Raw genomic sequence first — 13,393 nt, forward strand, 5'->3', positions numbered from 1 at the left:
AATACAGTTAAATCCAGTAGGAAAAATGGGACATGAAAAGACATTGGCTTCCCACAATGTTAAAAGTCAAAATACCCATGAAGGAGAGAGAGCGCAGCAGGATTCATTACCACAGGATGGAAAGCAGGAAGCACCGTTCTTGTGTTTGAGACTCTGGGAGGTGACAAGTCAGGTTTGGCAAAAGGGCCACTCTAGGACCTCTCCTCAGAATGTGTCTATCACAGGGGACACATGTTTTTCACCGTACCTCTATGTAGCACGTTGAGATGACCTTGCCCTAGAGCTGCGTGTCTCCTTGAGGCAAAATCTCCTCCATCCACAGAGAGATGCTTGACCTAGTGTGTTTTGCTAGAAAGAATTGAATTGGGGAGATAGATTAATCAGGACTGACTAGTCTTGGCCAGAGTGGAAATGGCAACGTCCTCGGGATACGATTGGGATTTGTTTGGATGAAAATGCTCTGGTGAAACTCTTTGTGTCGTTATTCATACCATATCGCACACATTTCCAAGAACAAAAACAAGTGACACCCTGGGCAAGTGTGGTAGCCTTGGGCATTGGAGGGAAAATGTGTCTTGGAAGAATTCACGGTTTTGGATTTGAGACAAGTATTTAATTGTTTGTGCTTTAAATATTTATGTACTATATTGCATGAAATGGTTTAGATAATATTGTTTTTAGTGTGAGATGATAGTATAATGGTAGTAAGTCAATGAACTGCTCAGAAATCCATCAGCTGGGCCTCTGGAGGCAGTAAACTAGATCCTTGTCTCCTGGGAAAAGCATGGAGAGGCACCCAGGGTGCATTCCAGATATCACATCATTTCTTCTAGAAGCACACCTCTCAATTTCACGAGATTGCATCTTGTCCTCTGCTCTCTGTTCTGGTAGTACTAGGAACAACTCAGAGACCCCATGCTGCAAGAGTCCCCATTGTCATTTAAAATTGTTTTGAATACATGTGCCCACAAGATAAGACATGACATAGAAATACTAATCATGACTGCCCCAAAGGAGAAAAATGACCGTTTGTATATAATATGATTAATAGAAATAAAGCCAAAGCAAATAAATTAAAAATTCACAAATATTAATTCCTGAATACCTATCTCTCAAGGTGAAATAATCATGATTCTTTAAACAATAACAATTTATAAAGAACTATAAAATATCCACAAGAGGTACAGTAGAAAATACATGGCTCCTGACACAGAGATTCTAAAGACTACTAAAGGTAATTGCCCTTTTGGTGCTGAGTTCTTACTGCAACGAACAGAAAAACACTGAAGGATAATTTGACTGTAGTGACAACTAAAACATTTCAAATCTCTTGTATCAAAAACAAATGTTTCTCATTATTTAAAAAAAAGTTGAAAATGTGTACTGTTGCATTATTTGAAAAAATACAGGAGGCTGTTCCTACAGTTTGAGAGTCCACATATACAAGAAACAAAATGCTCTGGTAGCTCCAGAAATGTCATATTGGACTGATCCTGTCACTCTACATATAGATACTGGTTCTCTGTAAAAATCCCTACTGTAAACAGTAACTACCTTCTCCAAAAGAATTGTGGTCCACCCTAGAAGAAACAGTAGAAGAGAGGATGGTGGCTCCTGGCAGTCCTATGCACATTGACATAACTTATAAATGGTCCTGCTATTACAGTCATGGAGCAGGATGTATGTCAGGTGGCATGGAGGATCACCAGAGCAGTTGTCACTCTGCGTCCTACTGGTGTTCAACACAAGGACATTCACACACACACACACACACACACACACACACACACACCCCTTACAGGCAAGCTAGGCATCTGACCAGACTTACAGAGACACAGGACTGTGACTGAGGACCTTATTCTGTGTCTCTAATAGCAAAGACCCCCTTCTAACTGTACTGTGACCATCTAGGGAGAGGTCCACATGTGTCACTCTTCTAGCTTGGATGATTAAAGTTTGAAAGTACTGACTCTACAGGGAGAGAAAGAAGTAACTGAAAAAGGTTTGAAAACATAACTTAAATGGAGAACATTGTAAGAAAGACTGAACTCCCAGCTAAGGTTACCATCGACCATGATTTGATGGGGAGCGAGGTCTTTTCCAGGATGTGACACTTTCAGGGCTAAAGTTGAGAGAGTTCTGACAACCTGGGAGAAGAAAGTCATTGCACCAGGTCTTCAGGGACCTACGCCCAGCTTAATTCAATTGCCAAACCATCTTGGCCTGCTAGTTATGTGTGTATGTACTTAGTAATTCATTATAACTTATTATGGTTAAAATGGTTCATCATGGATATCAGATAATTTCTAGAATCCCTAAGAAATGGGGTCACGTCCACCAATATCTCTTCCTATTGGAACAAAGAAGACTTTTTTCTAAAGAGCACATCCTAATGGAAAACTGTCCAAGTGCAGGCTTCATTCAGGAAAGCGGTTCTGGGATCTGAAAGGAAGGGTGATTTGAGGAAGCACAGAGTTTGTCATTCAAAGCCTCTTCTCAGAACTCCCTTAGTAATGAGTCAAAAAGGAGAGACAGTAAAAATTAAAAACAGCAACATCTTCCTTTTGTCCTTTTTCCCACAAAAATGTCTTCAGATCTTTTCCACAGGTGCTGTTGCTTCAGGAACAGATAGGCAGAAGAATAACCCAGCAAAGCGGGCCATCTTCACTAGAGCATGGTGGGCACAGTGTGGAATAAGATAACGTCATTTCTGGAGACCTGAATCCAGGCTGGTCTGCACAGGTGTGGGAGACCAAGGGATTTACAGGCAGGACTTCCCTGAGAACTGTGGGAAACGCACCCAGCAAAGAGGGGTTCCTTTGTGTCTTTTCCAACAATTAAGAATTTGGAATGAGTTGCATTTTGAGCCAAAACACACAGGCAAAGAGGAAGCTGACATTGTTCCAGACAATTCGCCAGAGAGCTTTTTTTTTTTTTTTTTTTTTTGACTTCATGGTGGAAAGAGAGAAGTGATGGGAGGCAAGGGAATTCTTGGCCATGTTGTATGAAGCCCCTTCTGCTCAGGGTGGGGGAGCATCTTCAGAGCCAGGAGGAAGCCTGTGAGCACAGACAGGTTTTGGTCTCACTTCCCCATGAACTTGCACCACTGTGCCGAGTGTAAACATTACTATATGAGCAACAGTAATAATCAGCCTCGTCCTCAGGCTGGAGCCCAGAGATGGTCAGAGAGGCCGTGTTGCCAGACTTGGAGCCAGAGAAGCGATCAGGGATCCCTGAGGGCCGTTTTGTCACTTCATAAATCAGGAGTTTGGGGGCCGTGCCCGGGCGCTGTTGGTACCAGGAGACACGGTTATAACCTCCAACGTCATTGCTGCTTCCGGCACAGGAGATGGTGACCGACGTCCCAGGAGTGCCAGACACTGAGGGAGGCTGAGTCAGGGCAGACTGGGCCCAGGAGCCTGAAGAGAGGAAAACACACTCTGGTGAGTTCAGTGCGGGAGCCCAGGAGGACCTGAGGAGGAGGAGACAGAGGATCAGCCCTGACGTCCCCGTGGCCTCTTCCCTGGAGGACTCACCTGTGCCCTGAGTGAGGAGGGTGAGGAGGAGCAGAGCCCAGGCCATGGTGCAGATACCCCAAGAGTGCTTCCTTCTGAGCCCCCACCCTTGTGCCTGGCTCCCCCAGACCTCTCTTATCCCCTCCCACTGCCTCAGAGGAGGGAGGGGCCTCCATGCAAATCTACTTCCTGCACCTCCCTACCCACCTCAGACAGGTCCTGGACTCTAGATACACCTGCTTCCTGCGAAGTAGAGCTTACTCAGGAATTAAACTGTTTAACATGCTCTGAGTCAGGTCAGACTGATCCAGGACAGAATGCAGAAATGGAGCCAGCCCAGGGAGATACCTATTGTGGGAGTCATGATGGTGCCTTGGTAAGACATCCCAGGACTTCCCCTCTGTGCTGTGTGGGCAAAGGAGAGGACAGAGTCTCAGGCTGGCTGAAAGAGATTCAATTGCTCCATTTCCCAGGTATCAATGGCAGAGCTGAGGATTGTGTCTCCCCCTCAACTCCTTATTTCCTTGAGTAGAATGGTGCCTCATGCATTGTTCCGTTCTGTCTTTGCAGTGGTTTGAAACTGAGCTCTGGAACATATCAGCCCTTTTAAAAGATGGTTTACTAAGGGCACAAACACTTTAGGACATAAGAAGGACTCAGGGAAGCAGCTCTTGAAATTTCAACCAGGAAGTCATAAAGCCACAGCCATGTACCTTCCCCATAGCCAGGCCCTTGCTGCCCCCTGGTGGCCTCAGATGGTGCAACCCAAGCACCAGGGAAAGCTGCTGAGTGGGAGCTGGAAATCCATGTTTTGTTCTCCTTCCCAAGTTCCCTCTTTCCCCACCCAGCTCAGAAGGCCCCATGATCCCTTCTGCTTCCTTCTAAGCTCATTTGCCTTTGTCCATTAACTTCCTCTAGAATGGAGTGTGTCACCTGCCACACCAAGTGGCCCAGATACTCACCTCAGAACTATTCAGCATATCCCACCATAGCCTTGGCACAGGGTTATTGCTTGTGACACAGCTTTTGGCTCATGGCTGAGGAAATATTAGATGTTAAATAAAACCAACCCAAATAGGAAGGCTGGAAGAGAAACATGGAACTAGATGAAAATAAGCTGAATTCTCAAAATGTGGGAAGAAAAAATATTGCACAAAGAAGAGAAAGCTCTGTAGCTCTGTAGCATTGAAAAGCCCCAGGGGCTTAGAATAACAGAAATCAAGGCGTCAGATGAGCTGGTTCTTTCTGGAGTTTCCAGGGACAATCTGTTTCCTTGTTCTTCCAGATGCTAGAGTCTGCCAGCATTCCTTGGCTTGTAGCTACATGACTTCAATCTCTGCTCTGTGGTCATATTTCCTTCTCCTTTTCTGTCCTTAAATCTGCCAGCACCTTCCTCTTACACGGACACATGATGACATTTATGGCACACCAGAGAGTCCCACATAATGTCCCTTGACTTTTATTAATCAGGGTTCTCCAGAGGAGCTGGACCAATAGGAGAGACATATATCTCCTTATATATGATTATGAGGAATTGGTTCACGTGATTACAGAGACTGAGAAGTCCCACATCTGCGCGCTGGAGTCCCAGGAAAGCTGTTGGTAGAATGTAGTCAAAGTCTGAAGATCTGGGAACCAGAGGAGCTGATGGTGTAAGTTCCAGTCCGAGGACAAGAGGAATATCAGATGAAATGTCCCAGCTGAACAGTGAGACAGAAAAAACTGGGTAAATTCTTCCTTTGTTTTATCAAGGCTGTCAGTGGATTGGATGATGCCCACCCACATATGGGAGGGTGAACTACTTTTCTGACCCACCAATTCAAATGCTAATCTCATCTGGAAACCTCTTCACAGACACACCAAGAAATCATGTTTAATCAGGTTCCCTCCCATGGTCACTGAAGCTGACACACAAAATTAACCATCACAGTCCCCATCTCAAGGTGCTTAATCGCATCTGCCAAGTCCCTTTTGCCTTATAAGGTAACAGTCACAGATCCCATGGATTAGGACCTGGACATCTTTGGGGGTCATTACCCAGCCTACAGAAGTGGCCTTCAAGTCCTACAGAGGCACACACTCCGGAAATGCTCTGAGGGGCTGTTCTCAGGATGCGTTACACAGCAGCACACTGACATACTCCAAAAACAGGAGCTATCCACAACCAATTTTCAAAAGTCAGCATAAAATGACTTGTCTGTCCTCATTTTCTTGAAATATTTTCAATATGTATGGAAAGCTGGAAGGTTGTCCCTAATGCTTAAGTTTCCACGAAGGGAGAATTCACATGAAAAGGAAAGTTCTAGAAATATCCATTGGTGTGATCCTGTCCTGCTCACAGTCTAGCTACTGGAGCTCTCACAATTTTTCCTCATGAAAATATGTCTCACCATAAACAAAAGAGGACATTTTCTTTCCACAATCAAAGAAATTTTAGGAATTTATTTTTGCATTCTCACACTTGTCCCCACTGCGTTCTTTTTAAAAGGATTCTTCTGATGTGTTGACCCTATCACATCTGGATGGCACCTTTCAACCTCCTGCCCTTTCCTTCCTTGATGTCTTTGAAGATACCCACCCCAGCCCCTGACCAGCATTACAGAAATGAAGGACAAATGATCAGAATGTGATTCCATCCGAGAGGAGACGCCTCCTCCCTCGTCCCTGTGAAGCAGCTGCTCCAGGAGGAGGAAACGGGAAGTGTGAAGTGTGGACTGATGACTACAGAGTTGGATTGTGGGAAAATACTGAAGGAAGAAGAGCTGGGTACACAAGACTCCAGAAATATAATATAAACCCAGGTTCATTCAGAAGTTTTACACTAGACCGAGCAAACATTTATGACATGTGGAGGTATTACTTTCTTCATTCTTTCTTCTATTTGTATAAGGGAACTCAAGTTAAGAGGAGGGTGGAGCACCAGAAAAATTCACTAGCTATCTTTTCACCGATGGGACAAAGGAGCCAACTGGAAAAGAGTTCATCAAGATGGAAAAGACAATGAATGAGCAAAGCTTGCTACAAGGACAGTGGGTTGGGGGTTGCGGGAAGATAGTTCTATATAGAGCACAGGTTTTGCTTTTCCAATTCTTCCCCAACTCAACCCGCATGAAATATTGCTTGAGTACTGTATCAAAGGAGAGAGGCCGTAGAGGAAAGGTCTCATATGTTCCCCTTTCTCTTCATTCACTCCACCAATGCTTCAAGGATTTCCTCAGTCACCAACTTTAGCAGTGGACTTGCAGAAGAACGACCCCAGTAAAGGGCCATCTTGACCAGACTGTGGTGGAAGCAAAGTTGAATACACGCTGTCGTTTGTGGTAGGAAATCAAGGTCAGTTTGGGCCAGAAGGTATAGGAGGCATTTAGCTGTTAGTTTGTACTTGGAGCATCTTGAATGTACCAGGTAGGACTCTTCAGGTCCCTGCCCCTATCTTCCATGCATGGGATGGCCTCTACGCCTTGAGCCCTGTTACTCAGCCATGATGAGCTTGTTTTTCCAGGAACCACTGACCTGAGTAGCTTCCTCGTGTCCTTCATTATGAGAGGGAAGAGGAGTTCACAGAGAACCCAGCCAGGGAGGCATAAACGCCCCTGCACACAGGGAAGCAGGGATGAGAGCAAGGAGGGGTCCGGTGAACTCAGGGCAGGTTTGTTTTCACTTCCCAGTGGTTTGGAGCACTTGTGGTGAGTGCTGCCGCTGGAATACTATGTACAGAGATAATCTGCCTCGTCCTCTGGCTGGAGTCTGAAAATAGTCAGGGTGGCTGGGCTGCGGGACCTGGAGCCAGAGGAATGGTCTGAGATCCCAGAAGGCTAGGGACTGACATGCTGATCAGGAGTTTAGAGGCAGTGCTCAGGCCTTATCGGTGCCAGGACACTTCGTTATAACCCTCAATGTCACTGCTGCTTCCACAGCTTCTGTCCCAGAGCCCTGAACACTAAGGGAGGTTGAGTCACAGCAAACTGAGTTCATGAGTCTGGAAAATGAAAACAAAGACAGAGACAGGTTGGTAAGTTCACAACCAAGTACCGAGGTGAGCTAGAATAAAAGAAGAGGTCACCCGTGAATCAATAATATGGCGTCTCGCCTGTGCAGTGATCAAGGAGTGTGAGGAGCAGAGAAACCCAGACAGGGTGGAGATGCCCAGAACACCTCCTGAGCCCACAGCTGGGCAGAGCAGCCTCAGGGCGGGGTTATTGGTCCCACTGGGCTGCCCTGTGTTGGAGGGTAGGGGGTGGGGGCATGCGTATCTGTTCTCTCAGCCTGACTATCTTCACTGTCCCCTCTGGCTCCAGACCCCTGAGGGTGGGACCCTCCACAGTGTCCTGCCTCCTAGGGACCCAGCCAGGAGGGTAGGGTTGAGAGATGTGTTTAGAAATAGATCCGAGACAGGGTCCCCAGGGAGACAGAGCCTCTGAGCAGAGATTACTCAAGGGAGAAGAGCTGAGATCACAGGACCCCAGAAGTGTGAGCCCAAGTTTATTCCGAAGTTCCACAACAGTCTGAACAAACGTCCCTGATACATATACATACGAAGTCATTCCCTCATCTATTAGTGTCACTGGAATCTCAGGAGCAATTTAGGGTACCAGTGAGCCTTAACCCTCACCCCACTTAGAGATCTGGCAGAGCCCACAGACCTCTGCTCAGCACAGATCTTAGTGAGCCCCTGGCCTGTGGTGAGGGAACCTGGAGCCCAAACAAAGGTTCCCTGCTGCGCCCCTGATGTGGCTGCAGTTGCCACACAGGTAAATAGAGTCCTTGGAGTGTCTCCTCCTGGGTCACAGTCCTACCAACAACTTAGGCCCCGAATTTAATGCTGCATTCGTGATTCTGTCCCCAGCACCACCAGAGTATAAAGTCCATGGAAAGTACTGGCAAATATTACTGAATAGAAGAAATGAATAAATATTACATACATCTATTACTTTGTCTGAAAAGATTGTATGTGTTATTCTGTATTTGATTTTTTTTTTTCAACATTAGTGACATCACAAATCTAGCATGGCCCCAAAAGACATCTTCGATATTTTTCCTTCGATATTTTTTCGTATTTGCTCCTCTCTCATTCTCCCCAATCTCAGGGGATCCAGATGAAGTTCTAGGTGGTGCCCTTGACCCCTCAATTACCCTTGTGATTTGCATCACCACTAAAAGCAAATCCTGCTGATTCCACCTCCAAGTCGTCCACAAAGCTATCCATGGCCACTTGGATGCAGCCCAAGATCTCCCACCAAGAGCCTTGCAAGGACCACACAGCCACCATGGAGACCTTGAACATGTACCTCAGGTCATGTCACTGATCCTACTTACAAACTTGTAATTTACCCCTAGCAAACTCCTCTCTCCCACCCTCCACCCCCAAGTCCCACCTCTCCAGCCTCCTCTCCCCTTAGTTCACTGGAAGGAGCCCCTGCTACCTGCCTCAGTGCCCCCTGAACAGCAGACTAATCCTGACCCACAGTGCCCCCTGGTGGCCTGAGATACAAGGTGCCTCATGATACCAAAGTATGAGTACTGTAGCAATACCAGGAAAATGGATTTGAAAAGACTTTGGAAAAGCAAAATCTTAGAAGACTGTCTTAGTCCATGTGGGCTGCTGTGAGAAAATTTCACCGACTAGATGGCTTATAAACAGAGATTTATTTCTCACAGTTCTGGAGGCTGGGAAGTCCAAGATCAAGGTACCAGCATGGTTGCATTCTACTGAAAGGTCCTCTTCCTGAGTTATAGCCAGGGCCTTCTTGCTGTGTCTTCACATGGTGCGAGAGGCTAGGGATATCTCTGGAGCTTCTTTTATACGAACACTAATCCCATTCATGAGGCCCCATACTCATGACTTCAGCACATCCCAAAGGCCCCACCTACTAGCACCATCATCTTTGGGGGGTAGGATTTCAACATATGAATTCTGGGGGACACAAACATTCAGACCATTGCAAAGACCAAGGAGTGTGCCTGCTGGAGAGAGGAAGGTCTAATTGAATTCCTTGATTTCCAGGTGAGATATCACCTGCCCCTTGGGTTATGTAAGTGGAGCTAAAGGGCAGAGAACAGCTAGCATTAAGAAGGATCCAAGTCTCCCTCTCTGAGGACCTCTCCTCAGATTGGCATGCTTGTATGCACAAATGAGGACACAGGGTTTGTCACCTGGGTCAGTTATCAATCAAACATCTTGAGAACATGGACTCTAAGCTCACCTCCTTCCAGTCCAGCAGAAACTTGATCTGAGGGTGCTCCTAGCAGATGTGCCATCAAAATACTAAATAGGAATGATGGATCATTCCGTGAGTGGGAAAATGAACATCTACCTGGCTTTAATAGGAATGGGGGAGACCCAGAAAGTCCTGAGGACTGTCTTTCATCATCATTGCCTCCCCCATGTGGCCACTTTTCTGGATCTTAAGAACTATGGTCCCCTGAAAAGGGCCAGAAGAGTTCTGAGGTCACCTCAGTATTTGTGTGCAGTGATGGTTGGGGGGTGCTGAGAGAAAATTCTAGTTAGATAGGACTTGTTCTTTCTGTGTAGAAGTTAAGAAGACAGCCTTTACTTTTCAAGACCTCTGCTATTTTATTCATTAGTTTCTTTAGTGGTGTTCTCGACAATAGCAGATCTTCCAATCATAAACAACAATAATGAAATGGCAGAACTGAGGACCAGTTCAGACTCCATCATACTGGGGTCCAGGCCTGGATGTGGAACCTGGGCTTGGAACCATGTCTCTTGGGCCGCACAGTGGAGAGGCCCCCAACGAATGCCCCACCACTCTCACCACCCCACCCCCACTGGGCCCCAAATTTTCTGCTTGGTTTGGCCCACCCAATTAAAAACACACTTCAGTGTTAATTATGTCTTGTATTTCTCTGCGCTCTTTGCCTCTGCTGTGGATGTATAATGCATACTGACATCATGATTCATTCCTATTAAAAATTCGTCTGGGCAATTATGCTGAAATGTCGACAAAAATCATCTAGCGTAAGAGAAAGCTTATAAGAAGTTTATTTGAGCCAAACTGATGACAATTGTCAGAAAGCAAAATCTGGACTGAGAAAATGGTCCCCAAAACGGCGGTTTGCATCGTATTTCATACGTAAAATCAAAGGAGGAAGGTTATATGAAACCCACTGGTGATAGATTAAGGGGTGGGAGAAAGCAAGCAGGGAAATCTCTGGGATTGGATAAAAGTAAATCGGAGAGCTAGGAAGGTACTTCTTTTACATAGGTGGTTGCAGAATAGTCAACAGTTCGCTTTTTACAGCACATAGAGATGGTAATCAGGAGACCAGCATAATAATGAGTAATCTTGCATTTTTCCAGCTCTGGTCTGAAAAAAGGATTACTGACATTCCAAAGATGTTATCTTAGGTGCAAAAAGACAACAGACAGGCCCACTTAAAGGCACAGATTAACTTTATGAAGGAAGCTAAAGATGTGACTTCCCGCCAAGGCCCACTTAGTTATGAAATTTTTTATGCTTACGCCATCTTATGTGGTTATTTTCAGTCTCCTGAGCTTGTCAGGTTTAATATGTAGCCCCTTTTCCATCCACAAAAATATAAGACCAGAGAAAGAAACAAAAGGGACAAAGCTTTACAATGGAAGAGACAAAAATAAGTATTTGCACTTATGATTGATTTAGCTGTTAAAACTAAGAAAATTGGGCCGGCCCAGCAGCTCAGGCGGTTGGAGCTCCATGCTCCTAACTCCGAAGGCTGCCGGTTCGATTCCCACATGGGCCAGCGGGCTCTTAACCACAAAGTTGCCGGTTCAACAACTCGAGTCCCCCAAGGGATGGTGGGCTCCGCCCCCTGCAACTAAGATTGAACATAGAACCTTGAGTTGAGCTGCCACCCTGATGGCTCAGTTGGTTGGAGTGCGTCCTCTCAACCACAAGGTTGCTGGTCCGACTCCCGCAAGGGATGGTGGGCTGCGCCCCCTGCAACTAGCAATGGCAACTGAACCTGGAGCTGAGCTGCCCCCTCCACAACTAAGACTGAAAGGATAACAACTTGACTTGGGAAAAACTCCTGCAAGTACACACTGCTCCCCAATAAAGTCCTGTTCCCCTTCCCCAATAAAATATTTTTTTTAAAAAAAGAGAAAATCAACTGAGATTGAGTAGAGAGATTGCTGCATTAAACCATTGCCAGTGGGAGACAACAGGTATGCTACGATGTTTGCATAAGACTATTTAACAAAAATTTTAACATCTATGGCTGAAAGTTTTTTTTGGTTGTTGTTGTTTTTTAAGAAAGGTTTTATTGAGCCAAAAATGCTAGCCAAAAAAGGACTGGCCTCAGGGCATGAAGTCCGAACCACCAGCAGCATAGCTAGGTGGGAAAAAAAATACGTGTCCATTGTCTTTAAGTTTGCAAGCATTTTGATATATCAAGTGGGTTTGGGGGAGAAAGATGTAAGCCATCCGAAAGAATTTTCATGAGCTACAAAGAGAGTGAGAGGTGAAGCAGGGCAAGCTCTGGATAGGCACAGAACCCGCAAACCCCCCCCCCCAAAAAAAAACCCCACTCCTGTCAATTGGCTGTGGGCAGCAGTCTGGAAAGCCCACATGTAAACAACAAGTGGAGGCTCCGGGAGTTCCAAGGGGACTAGCTAAAATAATCTGCAGAAATAGCCACCTGGAAATTAATCCGAAATTCTAACAAACAGAAAAGGAATGTGAGCAGTCTTCAGTTAGCTAGCCTGCAGCCACTAATAGGCTAACAGTTCTGTCTCTTTCTCTCACTCTCTGGCCACTGTCACTTAATTTAGAACATCTCAGAATTTTCTCCTTCTCAAGACTCATTACAATATAACAAATATAAGGAGAAAAGAATCATCACCCTACATCTTACCACTTAGGAAAAATCATGCTTTGTAAGCATCTTTCCCAGGTCAGTAGTTCTCAAACTCTTTGGTCTCAGCATTTTTTATATTCTTAATTATTGAGGATACCTTAAAGTCTTCGTTTATGTGAATAACGTCTATGAACATTTACTGTATTAATTAAACCTGAAAATGGGGTTTTAAACATTAATTTAATTATACATAACAAAACTAAACCAATTATATGTAAATAAATATAAATTATGTATATTTTGTTATGTATTCAAAAGTTTGAAAAAATCAGTGTGAAATGTGGTATTGATACAGGTTCGCTAGCATGTCCCAAGGTAGACAGGCAGGTCCCTGGTAGAATAAACAAAAGACAGTCATATCCTAAAACTCCAGGATTTGAAATCACTCCTTCGCTCCAGGACATAATGTAACAAGGCCTTGAGGTTAATCATAAAATTTATTTTGGCCTGACAAATGGAGCAGATCTGATAGATAAAGAGTGGGTTACTTTGCTAATTCCTCCCGGATGGATAAGCAGAACAAACCTGGTAGATGAATTTCATTAGAAGGCGCCAGTTCCCTTCTTCAAACAAGTTCCCATCTTCAAACAGCTCCCCTTCCCCAAGCAGGCAAGGGAAGATATAAAAGTAAGAGCTTTTGCCTCAGCCATGGGGCACCCCCCATTCGGGACCCCTCCCGCTCGGGAGCTGAAACCTCTTCTCCTGCCTCTAATAAACTATCCTTTTTTAAAAAAACTTTTTGCCTCTCCCTGGTCCGTGTTTCCATTCTTCGGCTTCATGAGACAGGATCCCAGCCCACACCCAGAAACTGCCGGCAGATCCAACATCACCTACATCAGTATTGTTGTTTACATTTCTGCCAGTCTCTTTAATGTCTGGGTTAATACAGAACAGCTGGATTCACACATCGACTTCTGCATTTAGTCTGTTGTAGTATGTAGTTTTGGTTGAAGTGTCTGGAGAAAATCTGCTCTCACAAAGACATGCAGATGGAGGGACAAGGAGCAATTTATGGTGAA

At 45.2% G+C, this 13,393-nt stretch overlaps 2 gene segments (V, D, J or C); both read right to left on the reverse strand.

Annotated features, from left to right (window-relative positions):
• Positions 1-13,393, reverse strand: part of LOC109439166 (immunoglobulin lambda-1 light chain) — a 316,010-nt gene that overhangs the window by 197,355 nt on the left and 105,262 nt on the right.
• LOC109439815 (putative non-functional immunoglobulin lambda variable 1-50) overlaps positions 1-13,393 on the reverse strand; it is a 370,373-nt gene that overhangs the window by 188,576 nt on the left and 168,404 nt on the right.

The sequence above is a fragment of the Rhinolophus sinicus genome, linkage group LG16 (assembly GCF_036562045.2).
Source record: "Rhinolophus sinicus isolate RSC01 linkage group LG16, ASM3656204v1, whole genome shotgun sequence".
Lineage (NCBI taxonomy): Eukaryota > Metazoa > Chordata > Mammalia > Chiroptera > Rhinolophidae > Rhinolophus > Rhinolophus sinicus.